Genomic DNA, 21,269 nt, shown 5'->3' with positions numbered 1-21,269 from the left:
CTTTTAATGGAGGCATTTAGCCCATGTATACTTAAAGTTAATATTGCTATATGTAAGTTTGATCCTGTCATCATAATGTGAGCTGGTTATTTTTTAGACTTGTTTATGTGGTTGTCTCATAGTGTCACTGGACTGTGTACTTTAGTATATTTTTGTAGTGGCTGGTAACAGTTTTTCCTTTCTGTATTTAGTGCTTCCTTCAGGAGTTCTTGCAAGGCAGGTGTGTTGTGACTTATTGCCTCAGCATTTGTTTGTCTGAAAAGAATCGTATTTCTCCTTTGCTTATGAAACTTACTTTGGCTGGGTATGAAATTCTGTGTTGGAAATTCTTTAGGAATGTTGAATATTGGCCCCTAGTTGCTTCTAGCTTAAAAGGTTTACACTGAGAGGTCTGCTGTTATGCTGATGTGTTTCTTATTGTAAGCAATCCAGCCTTTCTCTCTGGCTGCCCTTAACAGTTTTTCTTTCATTTCGACCTTGGAGAATCTGATGATTATGTGACTTGGCGTTGATCTTCTTGTGAAGTATCTTACTGTGGCTCTGTAGATTTCCTGAATTTGAACATTGGCCTGTCTTGCTAGGTTGGGGACGTTCTCCTGGATGATATCCTGAAGTATGTTTTCCAACTTGTTTCTGTTCTTATTTCTTTCAGGTGCACCAATCAGTTGTAGGTTCAGTCTTTTTACATATTCTCATATTTCTCCAAGGTTTTGTTCATTCCTTTTTATTCTTTTTTCTCTATTCTTGTCTGCCTGTCTTATCTCAGGAAGACAGTCTTCAAGCTCTGAGATTCTTTTCTCCACTTCATCTGTTCTGCTATTGATACTTGTTATTGCACTGTGAATTTCCCATGTTGTGTTTTTCAGCTCCATTAGGTCAGGTATGTTTCTCTCTAAACTGGCTATTCTGGTAAAAATATAGACTACTTCACAAATTTATGTGTCACCCTTGTGCAGGGGCCATGCTAATTTTCTCTGTATTATTCCAATTTTAGTATAAGTGCTGCCAAAGCGAGCACAACAGTATATTTTTTAAATCCCAAATGGTTTGTATTGATATCCATTTACTGACTCCAGAATTATGAAACTATTTTAAAAAGGGTTAGCAAATTTCCCGTATCTAGTTTATTAATCAATTTAAAAAAGCCAAAACACAAACAAAAATGAAACAAAATAATATGAAATAAATATATACAGTATAATAATGAAAACTGCTGTTTAACATTAGGATTTACTATTGCTGTCATTGATATATTTATATAATATAGCAATTTTAAATTATAATTACTTATATTATTCCTTTTATAAGTGCTTCCTTCTAGTAATATTTAACATAATGATTGATGCATTTTAACATTTTTGTTGAGGTTTAATTGAAATACAACAATCAGTAAATAAAGTGTTCAATTTGTTGAATTGATATGCATATAAGCCACTCAAATAAACACTGCAATTAAGTTGATAAGTATACGCATAGCCCTAAGAGTATATGCTTTTGTAATTCATATACAGTCCTCTCACCTCTCCTTTCTACAACTATCAATATCCTTTCCATCATTAGAGATTAGATTTTCTTTTTTTTTTTTTTTTTTAGCATTTTATGTAAGTGGAATTTCACATTATGTACTCTCTTTTGTCCAGTTTATTTTACTCACTTGTTTTTGTTTTCAGATTTATTCACATTTTGATGTTCATCAATACTTAAAAAATTTCTGAATAGTATTGTTTTATAGGTATATAATTTGTTTATTCATTTACCTATTGAAGGATATTTGGAATGTTTCCAATTTGGTACTTTACAAATAAAGCGTAAAAATTTGTGTACAAATCTTTGTGTGAACATAAATATCTAGGAATGAAATGTCTACATTATATGGAAGTTTAAGTAAGAAATAAATTTTAAAACTGTATTATAGAGGAGGTGGCTGGCAAGGTGGTTGAATAGGAACAGCTCTGGTCTGCAGCTCCCAGCGAGATTAACACATAAGGTGGGTGATTTCTGAATTTCCAGCTGAGGTATCTGGCTTATCTCATTGGGACTGGTTAGAGAGTGGGTACAGCCCATGGAGGCAAGCTGAAGCAGGGTGGAGCATCACCTCAACCAGGAAGTACAAAGGGTTGAGGAACTCCCTTCACTAGCCAAGGAAAGTTGTGAGGGGCTGTGACGTGAGGAATAGTACACTCCAGGCAAGATACTATGCTTTTCCCACAGTCTTTGCATCCCGTAAACCAGGAGATTCCATCGAGTGCCTATACCACCACCAGGGCCCTGGATTTCAAGCACAAAACTAGGTGGCCATTTGGGCAGACACTGAGCTAGCTGCAGGAGTTTTTTTTGTTTTTTGTTTTTTTTCATATCCTAGTGGCACCTGGAACACCAGCAAGACAGAACTGTTTACTCCCCTTGAAAGGGGGAAAGCCAGGGAGCCAAGTGGTCTAGCTCAGCATATCCCACCCCCACAGAGCTCAGGAAGCTAAGATCCACTGGTTTGAAATTCTCCCTGCCAGCACAGCATTCTGAAGTCAACCTGGGACACTCAAGCCTGGTGCGTGTGTTGGGGGTCTGCCATTACTGAAGTTTGAGTAGGAGGTTTTCCCCTCACAGTGTAAACACAGACACCAGGATCTTCAAACTGGGTGACGCCCACTGCAGCTTGACAAACCTGCTGCAGCCAGACTGCCTCTCTAGATTCCTCCTCTCTGGGCAGGGCATCTCTGAAAGAAAGGCAGCAGCCCCAGCCAGGGGTTTATAGATAAAACTCCCATCTTCCTAGGACAGAGCACCTTGGGGAAGAGGCGACTATGGGCAGCTTCAGCAGACTCGAATGTTCATGCCTGCTGGCTGTGAAGGCAGCAGCAGATTTCCTAGCAGAGCCAAGGGCTCTGCTAAGGAACAGACTGCCTCCTCAAATGGGTCCCTGATCCCCATGCCTCCTGACTGGGAGATACTTCTCAGCAGGGATCTACAGACACCTCATACAAGAGAGCTCTGGCTGGCATTTGGCTGGTGCCCCACTGGGATGAAGCTTCCAGAGGAAGGAACAGGTAGCAATCTTTGCTGTTCTGCTGACTCTGCTGGTGATACCCAGGCAAACAGGGTCTGGAGTGGACCTCCAGCAAATTCCAGCAGGCCTGGAGTTTGTCACCACCAGACCTGCAGCAGAGGGGACTGACTGTGAAAAGGAAAATGAACAGAAAGGAATGGCATCAACATCAACAAAAGGACATTCACACAGAAATCCCATCCAAAAGTCACCAACATCAAAGATCAAATGTAGATAAATCCACAAAGATTAAAAAACTAGTTCAAAAAAGCTAAAAATTTCAAAACCCAGGATCCCTCTTCTCCAAAGGATGATAACTTCTCACGAGCAAGGGAACAAAACTGGATGGAGAATGAGTTTGATGAATTGATGGAAGTAGGCTTCAGAAGGTGGGTAATAACAAAGTCCTCCAAGCTAAAGGAACAGGTTCTAATCCAATGCAAGGAAGCTAAGAACCTGGAAAAAAGGTAAAGGGAATTGCTAACTACAATAACCAGTTTAGAAAAGAACATAAATGACCCAATGGAGATAAAAAACACAGCACAAGAACTTCATGAAGCATACGCAAGTATCAATAACCAAATTTATCAAGCAGAAAGAAGGATATCAGAGATTGAAGATCAACTTAAGGAAATAAAGCATGAAGAAAAGATTAGAGAAAAATAAAATAAAAAGGAACTAACAAAGCCTCCAAGAAATATGGAACTATGTGAAAAGACCAAACTTTTTGATTGGTGTGCCTAAAAGTGACAGCGAGAATGGAACTGAGTTGGAAAACACTCTTCAGGATGTTATCCAGGAGAATTTCCCTAACCTAGCAAGACAGGCCAACATTCAAATTCAGGAAATACACAGAACACCACAAAGATACTCCTCAAGAAGAGCAACCCCAAGACATATAATCATCAGATTCACCAAGGTGGAAATGAAGGAAAAAATGTTAAGAGCAGCCACAGAGAAAGATCGGGTTACCCACAAAGGGAAGCCCATCCAACTAACAGATCTCTCTGCAGAAACCCTGCAAGCCAGAAGAGTGGAGGCCTAAATTCAATATTCTTAAAGAAAAGAATTTTCAACCCAGAATTACGTATCTAGCCAAACTAAGCTTCATAAATAAAAGAGAAATAAAATTCTTTACAGACAAGCAAATGCTGAGGGATTTTGTCACCAACAGGCCTGACTTACAAGAGCTCCTGAAGGAGGCACTAAATATGGAAAGGAAAAACTGGTACCAGCCACTGCCATAAAATACCAAATTGTAAAGACCATCACCACTAAGATAAAACTGCATCAACTAACAGGCAAAATAGCCAGTTTGCATCATAATGACAGGATCAAATTCACACACTACAATATTAACCTTAAATATAAACAGATTAAATGCCCCAATTAAAAGACACAGACTGGCACATTGAATAAAGAGTCAAGACCCATTGGTGTGCTGTATTCAGGAGACCCACGTCACATGCAACACACATAAGCTCAAAATAAAGAGATAGAGGAATATTTACCAAGAAAATGGAAAGAAAAAAAAAAGCAGGGGGTTGCAATCCTAGTTTCTGATAGATTTTAAAACAACAAAGATCAAGAAAGACAAAACCATCATTGTTAACCCATTCTGTTGTTTTAAATTATGACTACTTCAAAGGTAATGCTTGTTTTCAAAGGTAGTTGATTGTCAGTTAACTATTTCCCACTATGTTTACAATGAAAAAGAGAGAACATTTGAAACTATAAAAAGTTTTTTACATAGTTTGAACTCATTAATTATTATAAGATCCAAATTAACCAACATTTTATAACCATCTCTATAGGTTAAAATACTCCTTTATCTGGTAATTTAGGTACTACCGAAATTTTCACTCATTTATTGAAAACATAAATATGTTCATTACATTAACATTTTAAGAGATTACCTCTTACATGAACATGCTACATCTGACCACTTTCTATGATCACCCCACTAACCTTGAAGCCTACTTTCTAATGATCACTGTCATCTCATATCTGGACCTTCTTAATGGTCTCTTTGCTGCTTTCTTCATTTCTACTTTTACCACAAAGGAGCAGAAAAGATTCTCCATGAACATAAGTTGTCTCCTGTTCCTCCTTTGTTTAAAACATTCCAGTAGCTTTCCATTACAACTAAAAAAAAACTCTGGCAGTGTTCTACGTATTTCTATTGAGCAATGTATTTATCTTGGCCATGTTCTATATGCCCCCAGGTGAGCAAAGTTTATGCATCTTTTGTTGTCTCCCAAGAATCTAAAACATCCTGGCATACAGTAGGCACCCAATATATATTTTTCTAGTTGATGAATAAAACATTTTGCCATTTTATTTTTTCAATGTAATTGTATTCATATATTCTTGCTTAGTTAAGCTGCAAAAAAGTTTTATTTAAAGTAAAGGATGGTTGTTGATCATAAGTTAGGAAGAAAATAAATATGCATGTGATGATAAGAAAATTTACCCAGCAATATCTCTTGGGAAATTAAAAAAAAAAAATTGCAGGTAGTTCCTATGCCCAGGGGCTACAGAATAAGCGGGGTGTATTGAATGTTTGCAAATATACTTTCTGTGCTAACACACTGGCAGCTATTATTTTGTGAACATTGCACACTGAATTAGCAGAAGCTGAACTTTATCCAAAAATCTAAATGGAAGTCTAAAATAAAGACATCAAAGAGTGAGAAGGGTGAGGAGTGAAAGTTTCTGGGGATTTGTTCTCATATTAATAGGGATATGCCTAAAATTGGATTTATTAAGTGTGAATGTATAAGCAGGAGCTCTCTGAACTTTTTTTTTCTTTTTATACAAGGGTAAAAGATTTGTCTGACACTCTTGGATGCGGTCCCAAAGGAGGAGTTCCTTTGAATGTGGTTTCTCTGTTCCCTGCGGCAATAAAAGGCACGCTTCTGCTGAAAACTTGTGTTTTATTTGTATCAAGTGGTGAGAAATTATGCTGCAATGCATCTGAGAATTCTTTTAGATGTCTGCTTTTTATAATAAAGTCTTTTGCTAATTATTCCTTACATAAAACCATTGCCAAGAGAGATGCATAAATGCTGTTATAATTTCCCAGAGTTTGATCATAGTGACTGCTAAACTAAGGTCATGTGGAGTGACCATGTCTTAGGGACAAAATTTAATGAGATAACATCACTTCTTTTAATATAATAATAAAGCTTCAAGATGATGTATTACCATCTGAAGGCAGCATTGTTTTCCATTAAGTATTAAAGTTATTGCCATAGTAAAGTAACATCAAATAGACATGGATAAAGCTTGTCTTTCATCTATTATTGCTTCAGTGTTTGTATATTAATTTCAGCATAATTCTCATTCTATGCATTTTATATGGAGATGTAATTTATTTGCTTCGAGTCTATCAAATTTATTCATGTATCCTAAGTTTATCTTTACCAGAATATATTTACATTCTTTGAAAATGTTAAGAGATTTTTTACTAGATATAAGTGTGACAGATTTGACACTGACATACACTTTATGCAACACAATATATACAGATACATTTTAAAATCTCATCTACATTTAATATACATGTTGAATATTGTGTAAGAATAAGCAAAGTAACAGAATTTATCCTGAGTTTATCACAAGTATTTTTGTGGTGAAAGGTCTCTAAATTAAACCAAAAATTGATGAAATCACTTTAGGAGAGCTGAAGAATTTTCAATGTAAAAATGGAATTAAATATTTTTTCCAAACTGTCTCTCTGTGTATAAATTCATTCTGCAAAATGTACTGCCTGTAAAAATGCAACTGTCATTAACTTTTATATTTACTCAAACTTTTTTATTTTTGAAAAAGCCTTTATGTGCTATTAGGATTTTCAGTATTACTTTACAAACTGTCAAGACTGGACTTTTTGGTTTAAATAGTAATATTTAGTTTTACTAACAATTATTTTGTGGTTTTCCTGTAGACACTGCAACAATTGGTTTATATGGAGTATCTTGTTTATTTACCAAAATTACACAATGAGGAAACAATTTTTACTATTCCTAACAAATAAGGATTATGTGACTTGTACAAGGTTCTATGCCAGTAAGGTAAGAAACTGGAATCTAAATCAAGCCAGTCTAAATCTGCATATCATCACCCTAACAAGATACATCATGTTCATACAGGCATTGCACTTCTATTTTTTTATGATGAAGGTGATGATAATCATGATCATAATGAGAATTTTATGTTTTATTAAACCATTTTAGATTTCATTAACCACAGCACTTACTTGATGTCTTTTTTAACACAATTTTAAGTCATGTAGAGTACAATTAGAGTATATGTATTCAAGACAAGACAACAACCAGAAAAATGTAAAGACATTAAAGATACAACTTATTTATTCAGTTTATATACAATTAAAGAAAACAAGTAGAGTCAAGTAATCTATGGAAATTTGGAATATATGAAGTGGGGGAAGGTAGGGCAGTGAAAAACATATGAACTTTTGTGGCAAGTATAAACGTGTTTTAATCCCTGTTCTCTTATTTGGAGCATCTGCCTTAATAAATTACATATGATAATGAAAGATTAGTTTCTACATTTATAAAACCAATTAGCATTAAAATAATTAGTATTTTTTACCTTATGCAAATTTTCATGGCTTTTTAACTATTTTTATTCATTTATATTTGATTTTTAATTGTTGTATAGTGTCTTTCAAAATATTTTTCTTTTGATATCTATCCTGCTTAGTATTTATAGTGGTTTTTATATTCACAGTTTTATGTCTTACATCAGTTTCATGAACCTTTCATGAAATAGGTCATTAAATATTGATGCTGATTTATTTTCTTCCCCCTAATTTCTGGCACTCAATTAGCAGTGTGTCTACCATTTTTACTCTATCTACTATGACTCTGCACTCTCCTTTATTCCAGGCATATCCTTTTTTCTTTCTATTTCAGTTTTTAGCTATCTTATTAACTATGTATAATGTGTTTTAAATCTATGCATTGAGTTCTTAGTTTTATTTATTGAGTTTTTTATTCTATACATATCATTTATCAGAATGTATTGCAGTTCTTTGACAAATTTTTTTATTTAAAATTCATTCTAACTGCAAATTTTAATGAAATTAAGACTTGTACTTAATAACAAATGTGCCAGCAGAATCTCACAATAGCACTTAAAGAAGCCTGTTTCAAAATAATTTTCCAATTTTTAATCTCAATATAATATTTATACAAAAAAATAGATTTCCTAACCATACCAGTTAAATATCACTCTGTAATAAAAGACCACAAATCTCAGTGACTTAAAACAAGAACAATTATTATTTCTAATTAGTCTGATATGTTTGTGAGATTCCTATGGAAGACTCAGTTAATTTGGCCTCAGTTTTGTGGCTGCCATGAATTGATTTGATTGTGGTCTAACTGTGCAAAGATGCCTTCAGTTGGACAATGCATTTCTGATCCACCTGCACTCTTATTTTTTAAAAAGTTAGCACAGACTTGTTCTCATGTTGGTTTCAATGGAAAGTGGAAATGTGTGAAGACTTGAGGACTAAGCTTGAAACTAGCATACTATAAATTTTATTAGCTAGAGAAAAGAAAAAAGCCAGCCTAGGATAACTAAGAGTGAGGAAATAGATTCCAACTCTTGATGAAAAGATTTGTAGATGACATTAATATGGAAAATTAGAGACCTGTAGTCATTTTTCCAATCACACCAACATATTAGCTTGTACCTAAAATTTTCTTAATTTAATAAAGTCCAAATGGCACAGTGATCTAAACTTATACAATCGTATCTAAAGGGAAGTTTTAATCAAAGAAGTCAGAGCAAGAATAGATAAATAACTATCTAGAATTATAATAATAATGGTTTTTGAAATAACCTATTAGCACATTAACTTAACCTTAGTTAACAGTTTTTAAGAAGATTATGCATACTATAATTAAGAGCAAAGCAAAAGTCATATAACACTCCCTGCACTTTCTCCATAATTAAAAAAAATTTTCTAAATTAGATGACATAGTAAACTACATATTCTCTATGATTATACTAGCTCAAAGCATAAACATTATCATAACCAACTACCAAATAATTTAATTTGTCATTTTTCTTTAAACTTTTACCAATGTTAATATTCAGTTTTACCACTTGTATACTGTTTGCATTTACACATACACATAATAGTCAATTTAAGGACTTCAAGATATGGAAACACATGTTTTTAAACTTCCAAGTATGTAATTAAAGGATTTTAGATATTTCATTGGTGAATTAATTTTGACATAGGACATTTTACAAGTCCAGTGACCTCAATTATAGAGTAATAAATGATGGCAAACATTCTTAATCCAAGGACCTGTATTATATCTTAATTTCTCAACAAATCCAATATTTAGTTAATAACTTTAGAACCAAGGTCATCTTAATTGCAAGTTTTCATATCATTTATCTTTTCATTTCTTTATGAAGGAAACTGTTTTCCTCTTTCAAATGCCTTTCTCAGCATATTAAAAACAGAATAGAAATATATTATTAATTTTCTTATGAATATACCCATTAGAAAAGCAGAACACTTTTATATGGCAGCTTTAGTATGCAAATAATTTCTGTTAAAGTGATCTATTTTGATTTCTTAAAACTAATACTTGTTCAGGAGGCTGAGGCAGGAGAATTGCCTGAACCCAGGAGGCGGAGGTTGCGGTGAGCCGAGATCGCGCCATTGCACTCCAGCCTGGGTAACAAGAGCGAGACTCCGTCTCAAAAAAAAAAAAAAAACTAATACTTGGTTAAGTGAACTAAATTTTGCTTAAAACTGTGTTTTTACTACCTAGCAAAATGTGGTTGCTGGAAAAATATTTGTTTAATAAAGAATTAAGTAAATCATAATTAGAAGTAAATATTATACTGACAGCAAATTTTAATTTGTTACTAGTCCATAGCTATTTAATTATCAAAGGCTCCTTTAATTGTTGACAGAAAAGAGCACAAAGTAGATGAAAGCAGTACAAGGAAAATTCTACAGCAGATGTTTCTCTTTGTTCTGGTTCAGTTTTTCCATATTTTTACTCATTTTCCTCCTCCATTGATTATTTTCTCCTTCCCATTTATACCTATATTTCTTTCTTCAGTACACATATATCCAAAGCACAGGCACACAATACGATCAGCATATTTACTGAGATCTGATATTCTAAAATAGATGTCCTGTTTGTCTGCTGGCATTAGGTCTTATCCATGCAAACTTCATTGCTCTGAGCTTTATGCCTAAAGAGATCAGCTCATATCTATAAGCCACAAAAGTGGTATTACCCAGGCTTAAAATACCTGGAGAGATGAATGCCTTTGGAGAAGAGAGTAGAGTTCAGTGGAAAGAGAGCTTGAAGACAATAGATAAAAATAAAATATTTCATAAATGTCAGACTAAGATAAGCTCATGTGTTCTTCTCTATTCTCATCCAGTGAGAATTCTTGTAGAAAATCAGAAAAAGAAGACCAAGGAAAGGAAACTATTTGCAGTTTCTCTGGAGTTAAAATTTATGTTAATAAATAACTGCACCTACTAAATTCCTCTTAAATATTCTTTTTAAAATTTTGTTTAGCTTTTAAGTTCGGGGGTAAATATGCAGGTTTGTTATGTAGGTAAACTTGTGTCATGGGTTTGTTGTACAGATTAGTTTTTGTCTCCCAGGTATTATGCCTAGTGCTCATTCGTTATTTTTTCTAATACTCTCCCTCCATTCTCTGACAGGTCCTAGTGTCTGATGTTCCCTTCTGTCTATCCATGTGTTCTCATCATTTAGCTCCACTTGTAAGTCAGAACTTGCGGTATTTGGTTTTCTGTTTCTACATTAGTTTTCTAAGGACAATGATCTCTAGCTCCATCCATGTTCCTGCAAAGGACATAATATTGGATTTTTTATGGCTACAGAGTATTCTACAGTGTAACTATACAACATTTTCTATATCCAATCTGTTATTGCTGGGCATTTAGGTTGATGCCATGTCTTTGCTGTTGTGAGTAGTGCTGCAATGAATGTATGTGTGCATGTGTCTTTATGATACAACAATTTATTTTCCTTTGGGTGTATACCCAATAATGGGATTGCTGGGCTGGATGGTGGTTCTGTTCCTAGGTCTCCAAGGAATTACCACACCATTTGCCACAACAGTTGACTAATTTATACTCCCACCAACAGTGTATAAGTGTTTCTTTTTCTCTGCAACCTTGCCAGCATTTGTTATTTTTTGATTTAATAATGACTTCGGTCCAGTTATTTGTTAACATAAAGTAATAGTGACTTTTTAATAATAGTCATTCTTGCTGGTGTGAGAAGGTATCTTCTTACAGGGTACTGTCTTACAATGCAGAAGATATTGGGTGCCAATATTCAACATTTTCAAAGTAAAGAAATTGTAACCCAGAATTTCATATCTGGCCAAACTAAGCTTAATAAGAAAAGGAGAAATAAGATCTTTTTCAGACAAAGAAATGCTAAGGGAATTTGTTATCATCTAACCTGCCTTATAGCACCTTTGGAAAGAAGCACTAAATATGGAAGTGGAAGACCATTACCAGCCACTACAAAAACACACTTAAATGCACAGACCAGTGACACTATGAAGCAATCACATAAACAAGTCTGCATAATAAATACCTTACATTATAACAGGATCAAATCCACACATATAAATATAACCTTGAATGTAGATGAGCTAAATGCCCTGATTTAAAGGTACAGATTCAAGTTGGAAAAGAAGCATGGCCCAGTGGTATGCTGTCTTCAAAAGACCCATCTCACATATGATGACACCCACAAGTTCAAAATAAAGAGATGAAGAATAATCTAGCAAGCAAATAGAAAACAGAAAAGAAAAGCAGGGATTGCAATTCTAATTTCAGACAAAGCCCACTTTAAACTAACAAAGATCATAAAAGATAAAGAAGGGCATTACATACTGGTAAAGGGTTCAATTCAAGAAGAAGACCTAACTATCTTAAATATATATGCAGCCAATACAAGAGCACCCAAATCCATAGAGCAAGTTCTTAGAAACCTTCAAAGAGACTTAAATAGACTTGGAATATTCTGGAGAAAGTGAAGAAAGAGGGATTGTGATTTTGGATTTTCAAATAAGCAATTTAGTTTTCTATCTTGTTGATACACACCTTTAAATAAAAGGTTGTTAAATATAACTGCACTTGTACACCTTAAAGATAAACTGAGGTATATGTCAAGCATGATCTTGCTTCAGGTAATATTATATTTTTTATCCTTCACGTTAATATTTAATTAATTAATTAATTTTTAGAGACAGGGTCTCACTCTATTGCCCAGGCTGGAATACAGTGGAGGAATCCTAGCTCACTGCACCATTAAGCTCCCAAATAGCTTCACAGTAATATTAATACTATTCTTTTCACTACTGTTTTTCATTCTCTCCATTAACTGTAAGTTTTCATATCACAAATTTTTTTGGAATCAGATAAAATTGGGAGAGAAAATAAATCATGCTCCCTGAATCTATGTCAGTGGTCCCTAAGACTTATCCCAGGACTGGCATTTTGCTAGGGAGACTCAATGAACTCAGCATATAGTCATACTCATGGCTATGATTAAATGCAGTAAAAAGATACAAAGCTAAATCCACAAAAGTAAATAGTGAATGCAGTGAATTTCACAAGAAACTAAGTACAAGTCTCCAAAAGTCCGTTTCCAGTGGAGTCACACAGGCCTATATCCCCCAACAATGAGTTATGACGATACATATAAAATATTGTCTATCAATATTTTATTAGTTCATTCATTAGTATATTCTGATTAGTTCATTAGAGACTCAGTGCTCAAAGCTTTTACTGGAGTTGGTCATATAGGCACTCTTTGCTTTGTATATGTCAAAATTCTCAGTTCTCAGAAGGTAAGTAGGTCTTTGGCATAAACCATGCTGTTTCAAAAAAAAAGTTTAGGTATAATAGTTTCTCTAATAAATTTTGGGAATGGTAGGAACTCTCCTGTAATCCATGTTCCCAGATCACCTAATAGACAACCACAAGACCAGTCCTTTTAAGGATGTCAGTCTCCAACCTACTACATTAACTCTTTTCTGCACAATCTTTATTTTCAAGTCGGAATGAATGTTTATGTTGTTTATTATAAATAATACAAACATAGCATGCCTGTGGCAAGGTTACGTATATAATGCTATGTTTATTATTTTTTTACTTTGTTTATTCATATGCATTGTTTCTCTGTGTATTTTCACCAACAAGAGTTGAAGAAAAGTCAACTGTTTATTCCTTCAGTTAATTCTTACATCCAGTTCATGGATTAGTACTTTGTATCTGTCAGTTAAGACTGCAATAACAAAATATCTTAGCCTGAATTTCTTACAAGCTAGCAATTTATTGTCTCAGTTTTGGAGGCTAGAAGTCTGAAACCTGGATGTCAGCATAGTCAGTTTTTGCCTCTCTTTCTGGCTAATGGACTGCTGCTGCCTTTTCACTGTGTGCTCACATGACTTCCTTTTTGTGCATGCATAGAATGCAAGCTATACGGAATGTTTGCTTGAAAGGACACTAATCCCATTAAAAGGACCCCATCCTAGTGACCTCATCTGATCTAACTTTCAAAGGCTTTATATCCAAATTCTGTCACACTGGGGGTTAGGGCTTCAACATATGAGCTTGGGGGAGGAGGCAATCATTCAGTTCATGATAGGTTAATTTTTCTTATTTTAGAGTTGAATCAGTTGATTATCAAAATCATTAATTGTCTGGGATCATACTGATAGTATCCTTTTTCTAAATCTCCATCATCTTGTTATTGTTATACCATTAAAACTTTTGAGAAATATGTTATAATTGAACATATGAGAAAAGTTAGAATAAGTAATACAGGATAATAGAGAGTGGAAGGTAAATATGCTATTTAAGTAAAATTAATACAGCTAGCTACTGATGGAAAGTGAGTTTCAAAGTAAAAGAAAGCTTTTCTTAAACTTCGGATACTGAATTTGAGGTTCTAATGCAAGTCTCACGAATTAATATTGATGTGAAACCTATGGCAGTCACTTAACCTCTCTAAATGTCATTGTCCTCACCTGTTAAATTGAAATAATAATTAGACTTGCATCACCTTTGAAGTCTCAATTACCCATGCCTTTACTTTCTAATTGTTTTAGAGTTTCCTTTGTGTGTGTCTGGGAGGAGGGTAAAATTCTGGCTTATTTCTGTTAAAATCTCCCTTTGCAGCTCTGTAGACATTTCCTTTCCTGCTTACCCCATTCTCCTACATTATTTACTTTGCTGTATCCACTTTAAAGCTTTTAAAATTAGGTTGAAATATTCTACCAATATTTACTAATATTCTTATCTTTGTAGGCTTATAATTTTTTAATTTCTCTTATTGTATTAATAAAAAATTGGTGAGTAAAACTTATTCTATTAAAATCTTTACTATTTAATAGCAGAGACGAAATACACATAAACAGTATTTGGAATTGAAATGATTTTATATCATTTGTTATGTATATTAATAGTACAAGGAAATTAAAAAAAAAAAGTCAGATTGAGAGTCCAGACTTGTGATTTTGTTCTGGAGAAAACAGAATTTGAAACAAAGGGGATGCTTTGGCTATGCTGATACAGCACTAAGTTTTATATGGGCCTAAGGTATAGAGCATAAATGAGGAATAAATGAGGGCCCCGTTAGAGGAATCATGAGTATTTAATTTTAGCATAAAAAGTCATAGAAATGGAAGATAAAACTGAAAATTTTTACCTATAAATTTTATACTTTTCTCAGATATTTACTGTGTTTACCATTATTGGAAATAGATTAAACAAAATGCACCGATTCTATGAATTCCAACCCATTTAGTTTTCATGCTCATGATATGGCCTTAGATTTCAAATGTCAAAATAGAAAAGCATTATTATGTTTATTCAAATTTTACATTTATTTTAATGTCATGTTTACTATCTTGAAAAAGAACAGCTATGATTATTTCCTTCTCTATATCCAAACCCTTTTCCATGTGACTTAGCAGATCCTCCCAAGAAATGTAGTCAACTTTCTCAGTCTTTCACAGTGCTGGCCTTGTGAGATGGTTAATATCAAATGTCAACTTAATGGGATTGAAGGATGCAAAGTACTGTTTCTGGGTGTATCTGGGTGTTTCTGGGTGTCTACAGAAGAGACTAACATTTGAGTCAGTGGTCTGGGAGAAGAAGACCCACCTATAATGTGGGTGGGCACCGTTCAATAAACTGCCAGACTGGCTAGAAGAGAAGAAGGTGGAAGAAGCTGACTTGCTGAGTCATCCAGCCTTCATCTTTATCCCGTGCTGGATGCTTTCTTGCCCTCAAACATCTGACTTTAAGTTCTTTGGCTTTTGGACCGTTGGACTTACACCTGTGGTTTGCCAGGGGCTCTAGGGCCTATGGCTACAGACTGGATAATGCACTACTGGCTTCCCTGCTTTTGAGGTTTTGGGATTCAGACTGAGCCACTAATTCCTTCCTTGCTCCTCAGCTTCACCTTGTGATTGTGTGAATCAAGTATCCTTAATAAACTCTCATTCAGATATACATATATCCTATTAGTTCTATCCCACTAGAGAACCCTAACTAATATACCTGTGACATGCTTCAGTCAGTAGAGTATGGCAGAAGTGACAAGTTGTCAGTTCTGAGCCTCTCTCAAGAAATCTAGTAAATTTTTGCTCTTTTTCTTGGATTTCTGAAGTTTTCCATGTGAACAAGCCCAATCTAGGATGGTGGAGCATAAGAAAATATGTTAAGTAGAGCTGAGTCAATTGTTTCATCTCTATCAAGTTTCCAGATACACAGAAAAGCCTAGCCAAGTTTAGCAAAGCCAATCTGCCACTGATCCCCTAATTGACCTCTAAAAATTGAACAAAACTCTCTTAGAGTAGTCATCTTCCAGCTGACCTACCAATTTGTCAGCTAAATAAATGCGGCTATTTTAAGTCACAATATGTTTTGAATTGTATGTTATATAGCAATAAATGTTAGCATATCAGATGGAAAGTGCTATTATTCAAAGCATTTTTTTCTTACACTAATGTTTCCATTACCTAACATAGGGATTGGAATGTGCATATGCATAAAAAATAAATGAAAAGAATTACAAGGTACTTACAAACATAAAGAATTTGTCATAAAAATTGCTTAAAAGATGGTTACCAGAGGCTGGGAAGGGTAGGTGGTGGGTGGGAGGAAGGTGATGATGGTTAATGTATATAAAAAATAATTTAAAAGAATAAATAAAATCATATTTGATAGCACACCAAGGGGCCTATAGTCAATAATAATTTAATTGGCCTTTTAAAAATAACTAAGAGTATAATTGGATTGTTTCTAACAAAAAGCTAAATGCTTGAGGGCATAGATACCCAATTTTTCATGATGTGATTATTACACATTGTATGCCTGTAGCAAAATATCTCATGTACCCCATAAATATGTATACCTAATACTTATCTACAAAATTAAAAATTAAAAATCAAATTAGAAATTGCTTAAAGATATCCTTAAAGAAACAGCAAACAAAGGATTTGTATTAGTTCCTTCTCACACTGCTATGAAAAAGTACCTGAGATTGATTTGTAAAGGAAAGAGGTTTAATTGATTCACAGTTCTGCATGGCTGGGGAAACATACAATGGCAGAAGGCAAAGGAGAAGCAGACACATGGTGTCGAGACAGAGTCAGTACAAGCAGGAGAAATGCCAGATGTGTATAAAACCATCAGATCTCCTGAGAACTCACTCATTATCATGAGAACAATGGGGGGAACCGCCCCCATGATCCAATTGCCTCCACCTGGTATCCCACCCTTGACACATGGGGATTATGGGAATTACAATTTGAAGTGAGATTTCAGGGGAACACAGAGCAAAACCGTATCAGGGCAGTCTTCATCATTATTTGTAGTTACTAATAAAATTATTACTTCCATGAGTGGTTTTTTTTTTTAATACACTGGTATTTTTTTATCTTCCTTGAATACCCCAGTGCTTAGAATATAGGGAAAGCATTATAAGTATGTGTTTGTTTTAATACATGATTTAAAAATATTGAAGGTGAATTAGTCTTACATAATTTACTAACTGAATTTATCTTATTTTAAAATCTTATTTTATTCATTCAGCCCTCCATATTTATGTGTTCTGCATCCATGGATGTAACCAATCTCTGACTTTAAAAATATATGAAAATGAAATAAAAATAAGATAAATAAAAAACAATACAATATAACAACTATTTATATAGTTGGATGTTTAAAAATAACTAAAAAAAATAATTGGATGTTTAAAAACTAAATGTTTACATATATAAACAACCATATAAATAGCATTATATATGTACGTGTATTAAGTATTATAAATAACGTGGAAATAATTTCAAGTATATGGGGAGATGTGCTCAGGTGACATACAAATACTACACCATTTTATATCAGGGACTTCAGGAACAAAAGAATTTCGTATTTATAAAGGGTCCTAGAACCAATCACTATATGATATCAAGGGATGACTGTATGGTTTAAATGATAACTTTGCATTAAACAAAACAGTCAGTGACCTAGAGTAATTAATCTCATCTCTGTGTGTTTTTTTAATTGCGTGTGTGTGTGTGTGTGTGTGTGTGTTTGTGTGTGTATGTAACTTCGAGCAAAATGTCTTCCAAGTATCACAGACTACTGTGTGGAAAAGTTTATTTTAAATAGGTATTGTAACTGAAAGCCAGAGAAATAAATAATGAAATAGCTCTGATTGATTATTTTTTAGAAATATTAAAATCGTCATTTAAAACCTAATTCAACAAGATATGGTTCAGAAATTCATTAAAAAATTCCTTAGGACCTTTTTTATCCAAGCTTTTCAGAAATGCATAAAAAAATCCATAGGATGACTTTTAAAAATTTGTTTCTGTATCCAATTTCTTTAAAATGTCTGAACAACAAAACTCATACTTTCATAGAAGGTACAATATCACTTCATTAAAAATTATCCAACCTATCTTCAAAAAATGTTTCTTATGAGTAATAACAAGTGTAGAATAATTTTCTAATGTTACAAATGCTGCAATTTATAAGAAATTTTGAAAATATAAAGAAAACAAACCATTTATGTTTGAAAAAAGGAAATTTGTATCTGTCTAAGTATAGTTTTTAGGTTTAATTAAATAATAAAAATAAGCCAGTGAAAAATAAAACCACACTGACTTATTTTGAATACATATATATGCCAAACTATAATTAGAAGAAAAATACCAAACAAAAACATAAAAATGACAAATTTATCCTGTGCAGAGCACCATCTCAACAAAATTATTTATTAGAGCTACACGAATTCCAAACACCCATATGAGGTATAATTGTAGCTGCTAATAAGTAACTACATATAATTCAAAACTATTATAACCTAGCTGTCTAATGAGATAGTAATTTCTTCCTCTGACAGCTTCATTTTAAAGAATTCACATTATTTATGCTCCATCATGGATTATAAACTATGAAAAGGTTAAATTATAATGAGTGCTGATTTTATTTCACTGCAAAGGGCAGAGAATTTATAAAGAATTCATATTATTTTAATTACTCCTCTAATAATAATACTATGAATATGTGAAGAAGATTAGCTCAGAAAAAAATAAACCTGAAAGCCCAGTGGATAAGGAAGCAATATGAAGAGGCTATAATAAAGTGTTAAATGGAATTTGACTTTGACTCTCAACTTAATAACAACGCTAAATTAGCTTAGGTAAATGCATCAAACAATTTTTTATGTGGATTATATCAGTCAGTATAAGATGGTTATGCTGTGCTAACAATGGATATGACATGATTGAATTATATTTCTTAGTTTCAAGCATTCTCAATCTTCCAAAGGTTATCTTAGCATTTCAGTTAGTTTCCTTTGGTCTCCAAGGTACCTACTCCTAAACATACATTCACATGAACTGGATCAGGAGAATCAAGGATGAGAAATTAAACGCTTCTGCCCAGAAATGAGAGGTATTACCTTTGCTCATATTTATTGTCACAGCAAGTCATTTCGCTATGGCCTAACTTAAAAAATACAGGAAAGTTTACTCCTTCTGTTGGCTGGAAAAGGAAGATAACCTGATATGTGGTTTAGCTGCAGTATCATTTACTCTTCATGTTTTGGAAATTTTGCTATATACTTAGGTTTGTTAGGGATAACATACTTATTTGAAGAATACAATTTTAAAGTAAATTTTTTAGCCCCAATGATGATGAAAATCAAGCACAATATTGCATGATTTATTCAAAGTGATCATCTCTTGAAAGTTCCATGACTTCAAAACAGAGAGCTTAGAGCTGAAGGCATTCATTTTCCATTTAGCACTTTAGGTTGACTATTAATAATCCTTGACTTTCAAAAGATAAGTCTCTTTTTTACAATTAAAATAAATCAATGCATTTTTGAAAAACATTTAAAAGTTGTAACTATGACAGAAAAAGGCATTCTAAAAAATTTTCTTAGGAAAATTTAATTGCAATAAAGTTAAGGCAGCATTTTAAGAATATTTTTTTAAAAAAACGAATCAATCAAAAGTTTAATCCAATGCCTTAATATTATTATAACCACCAACCTATTGCATGATGTACTGATCTAATTAAATGATAAGAGAATCATTTAAAATTGCTCCTGAAGATTCTACAATTTGGAAAATAAATAATCATTACTACATATTACTTGAAAAATTATTTTTATTTGTGACATTATATAATTATGTACTTGAGTTAAATTTTTCAAAATATAATCTTAGGTGAACCTGTGTGAGGAATTATGGTTTCATATTCATTTTATAGGAAATTCTCTGTAGTATCACAGCCCAATGATATGAATGAACAAGATATCAAAGCCAGATGCAAAGTTAACCTTTGCTGTTTTGTAACATAGCAAAACATCCACGATTTAGAGGCAAAAAAACCTGCCTCTACTTATTCTAATTTCCTCATATACTATATTGTTAATACTGGCAATTACCTTCTCTTTTTTATTATATTTTAGAAATTATATCTATAGAGTAATTTCCATTTATTGTGGACTACAAAAAGTCTACTTTAAAGACAGCATTTGTAATTTAGTTGTTTTTGAACTCTTTTATTATAAATATTAATCCAAAATCTTATAAACTCTAGATTTCAATACTATTCAACCAACTTATATTCTACATGTTCTTCACTGCTTGAACAGAATGGTAAAATTAACAATAACGGCAATAAATTATAATAATAAAATGGGAAGAGAGAAAATGAAGGATATATTATGGGTAAGATGAACCAAAAAGAAATTACTATGGAAATTGAACTTATGAGTTATCAATGATAAACTTTTCTTCTGTTTTCTATGGGTTAAGAAAATGATTTATATGAGTTTCAGTTGGACCTAAGAAATTAATTATTTTATTTGCTATATTAATATTTAAACTTTATTAAAATTTTAATATATACTCTACTGTTAACTAAGCATTTAAAACATGCATCCAGAATTTAAACTTTACTTATAATTTCTTCACAGGGAAGGAAACAAAACTTTTTGGCAAATTATTCAGCACACTCTTTCTACCTATACGGACTACTAATCTGACAAATTTGGGAACTTTCAATCAGAAAACTACCACATTAACCATCATATTGAATTTAGTAAAGTTTTTGGAGGTTAAAACAAATGGAAAACCAACGAAAGAAATGAATTTTTAATGTACTGAAATTTTCTGACAGGTGGCAAAAGCCCTAGGGTTATAAAGATCAATGTACGGACATCCTTCAGATGTCAAATCCAGTTCCTATTAGAAACATAAAAATGTCTGGGAAAATATATATTAAGGAACAAAAAATTACTTTGTCCACATCCAGACTTTAGAATATATCTTTTAGCTAAAGACTAAAATATAGATCATAGATTCTACAATATGTTCATATATAATATAATATTATTTGTATTTTGTATTTTCAGTGGTTGTATTTTTATTTCATATTTTTCTCCATTTTAAAAGACACAAGAATACTCAATAAAAATACATTTAAAAGGTATTTCCAATAGAAAGCATAATAATAAATACTAGAAAAACATATATAAGGCTTTTATTCATATTTCAAAGCATTTTATGTTTTCAAGTTTTAAAAAAATCATAAAAATTGTAAATTTTTCCAGAATTTTTGAATTTGTACCTTTAC

The 21,269-nt window shown here is 32.9% G+C and overlaps 1 non-coding gene across 1 annotated transcript; it reads right to left on the bottom strand.

Moving 5' to 3' along the window:
- Positions 1–911: 911 nt before the first annotated feature.
- On the bottom strand, positions 912–1,018 carry LOC135271630 (U6 spliceosomal RNA). Its single transcript, XR_010339756.1, has one exon. It is a non-coding gene; the product is annotated as a U6 spliceosomal RNA (small nuclear RNA).
- Positions 1,019–21,269: the final 20,251 nt, after the last annotated feature.

Source organism: Aotus nancymaae, unplaced genomic scaffold, assembly GCF_030222135.1.
Source record: "Aotus nancymaae isolate 86718 unplaced genomic scaffold, 86718_ANA_hifiasm-v0.15.2.pri h1tg000088l, whole genome shotgun sequence".
Lineage (NCBI taxonomy): Eukaryota > Metazoa > Chordata > Mammalia > Primates > Aotidae > Aotus > Aotus nancymaae.
This window is presented reverse-complemented; position numbering and strand designations above follow the sequence as displayed.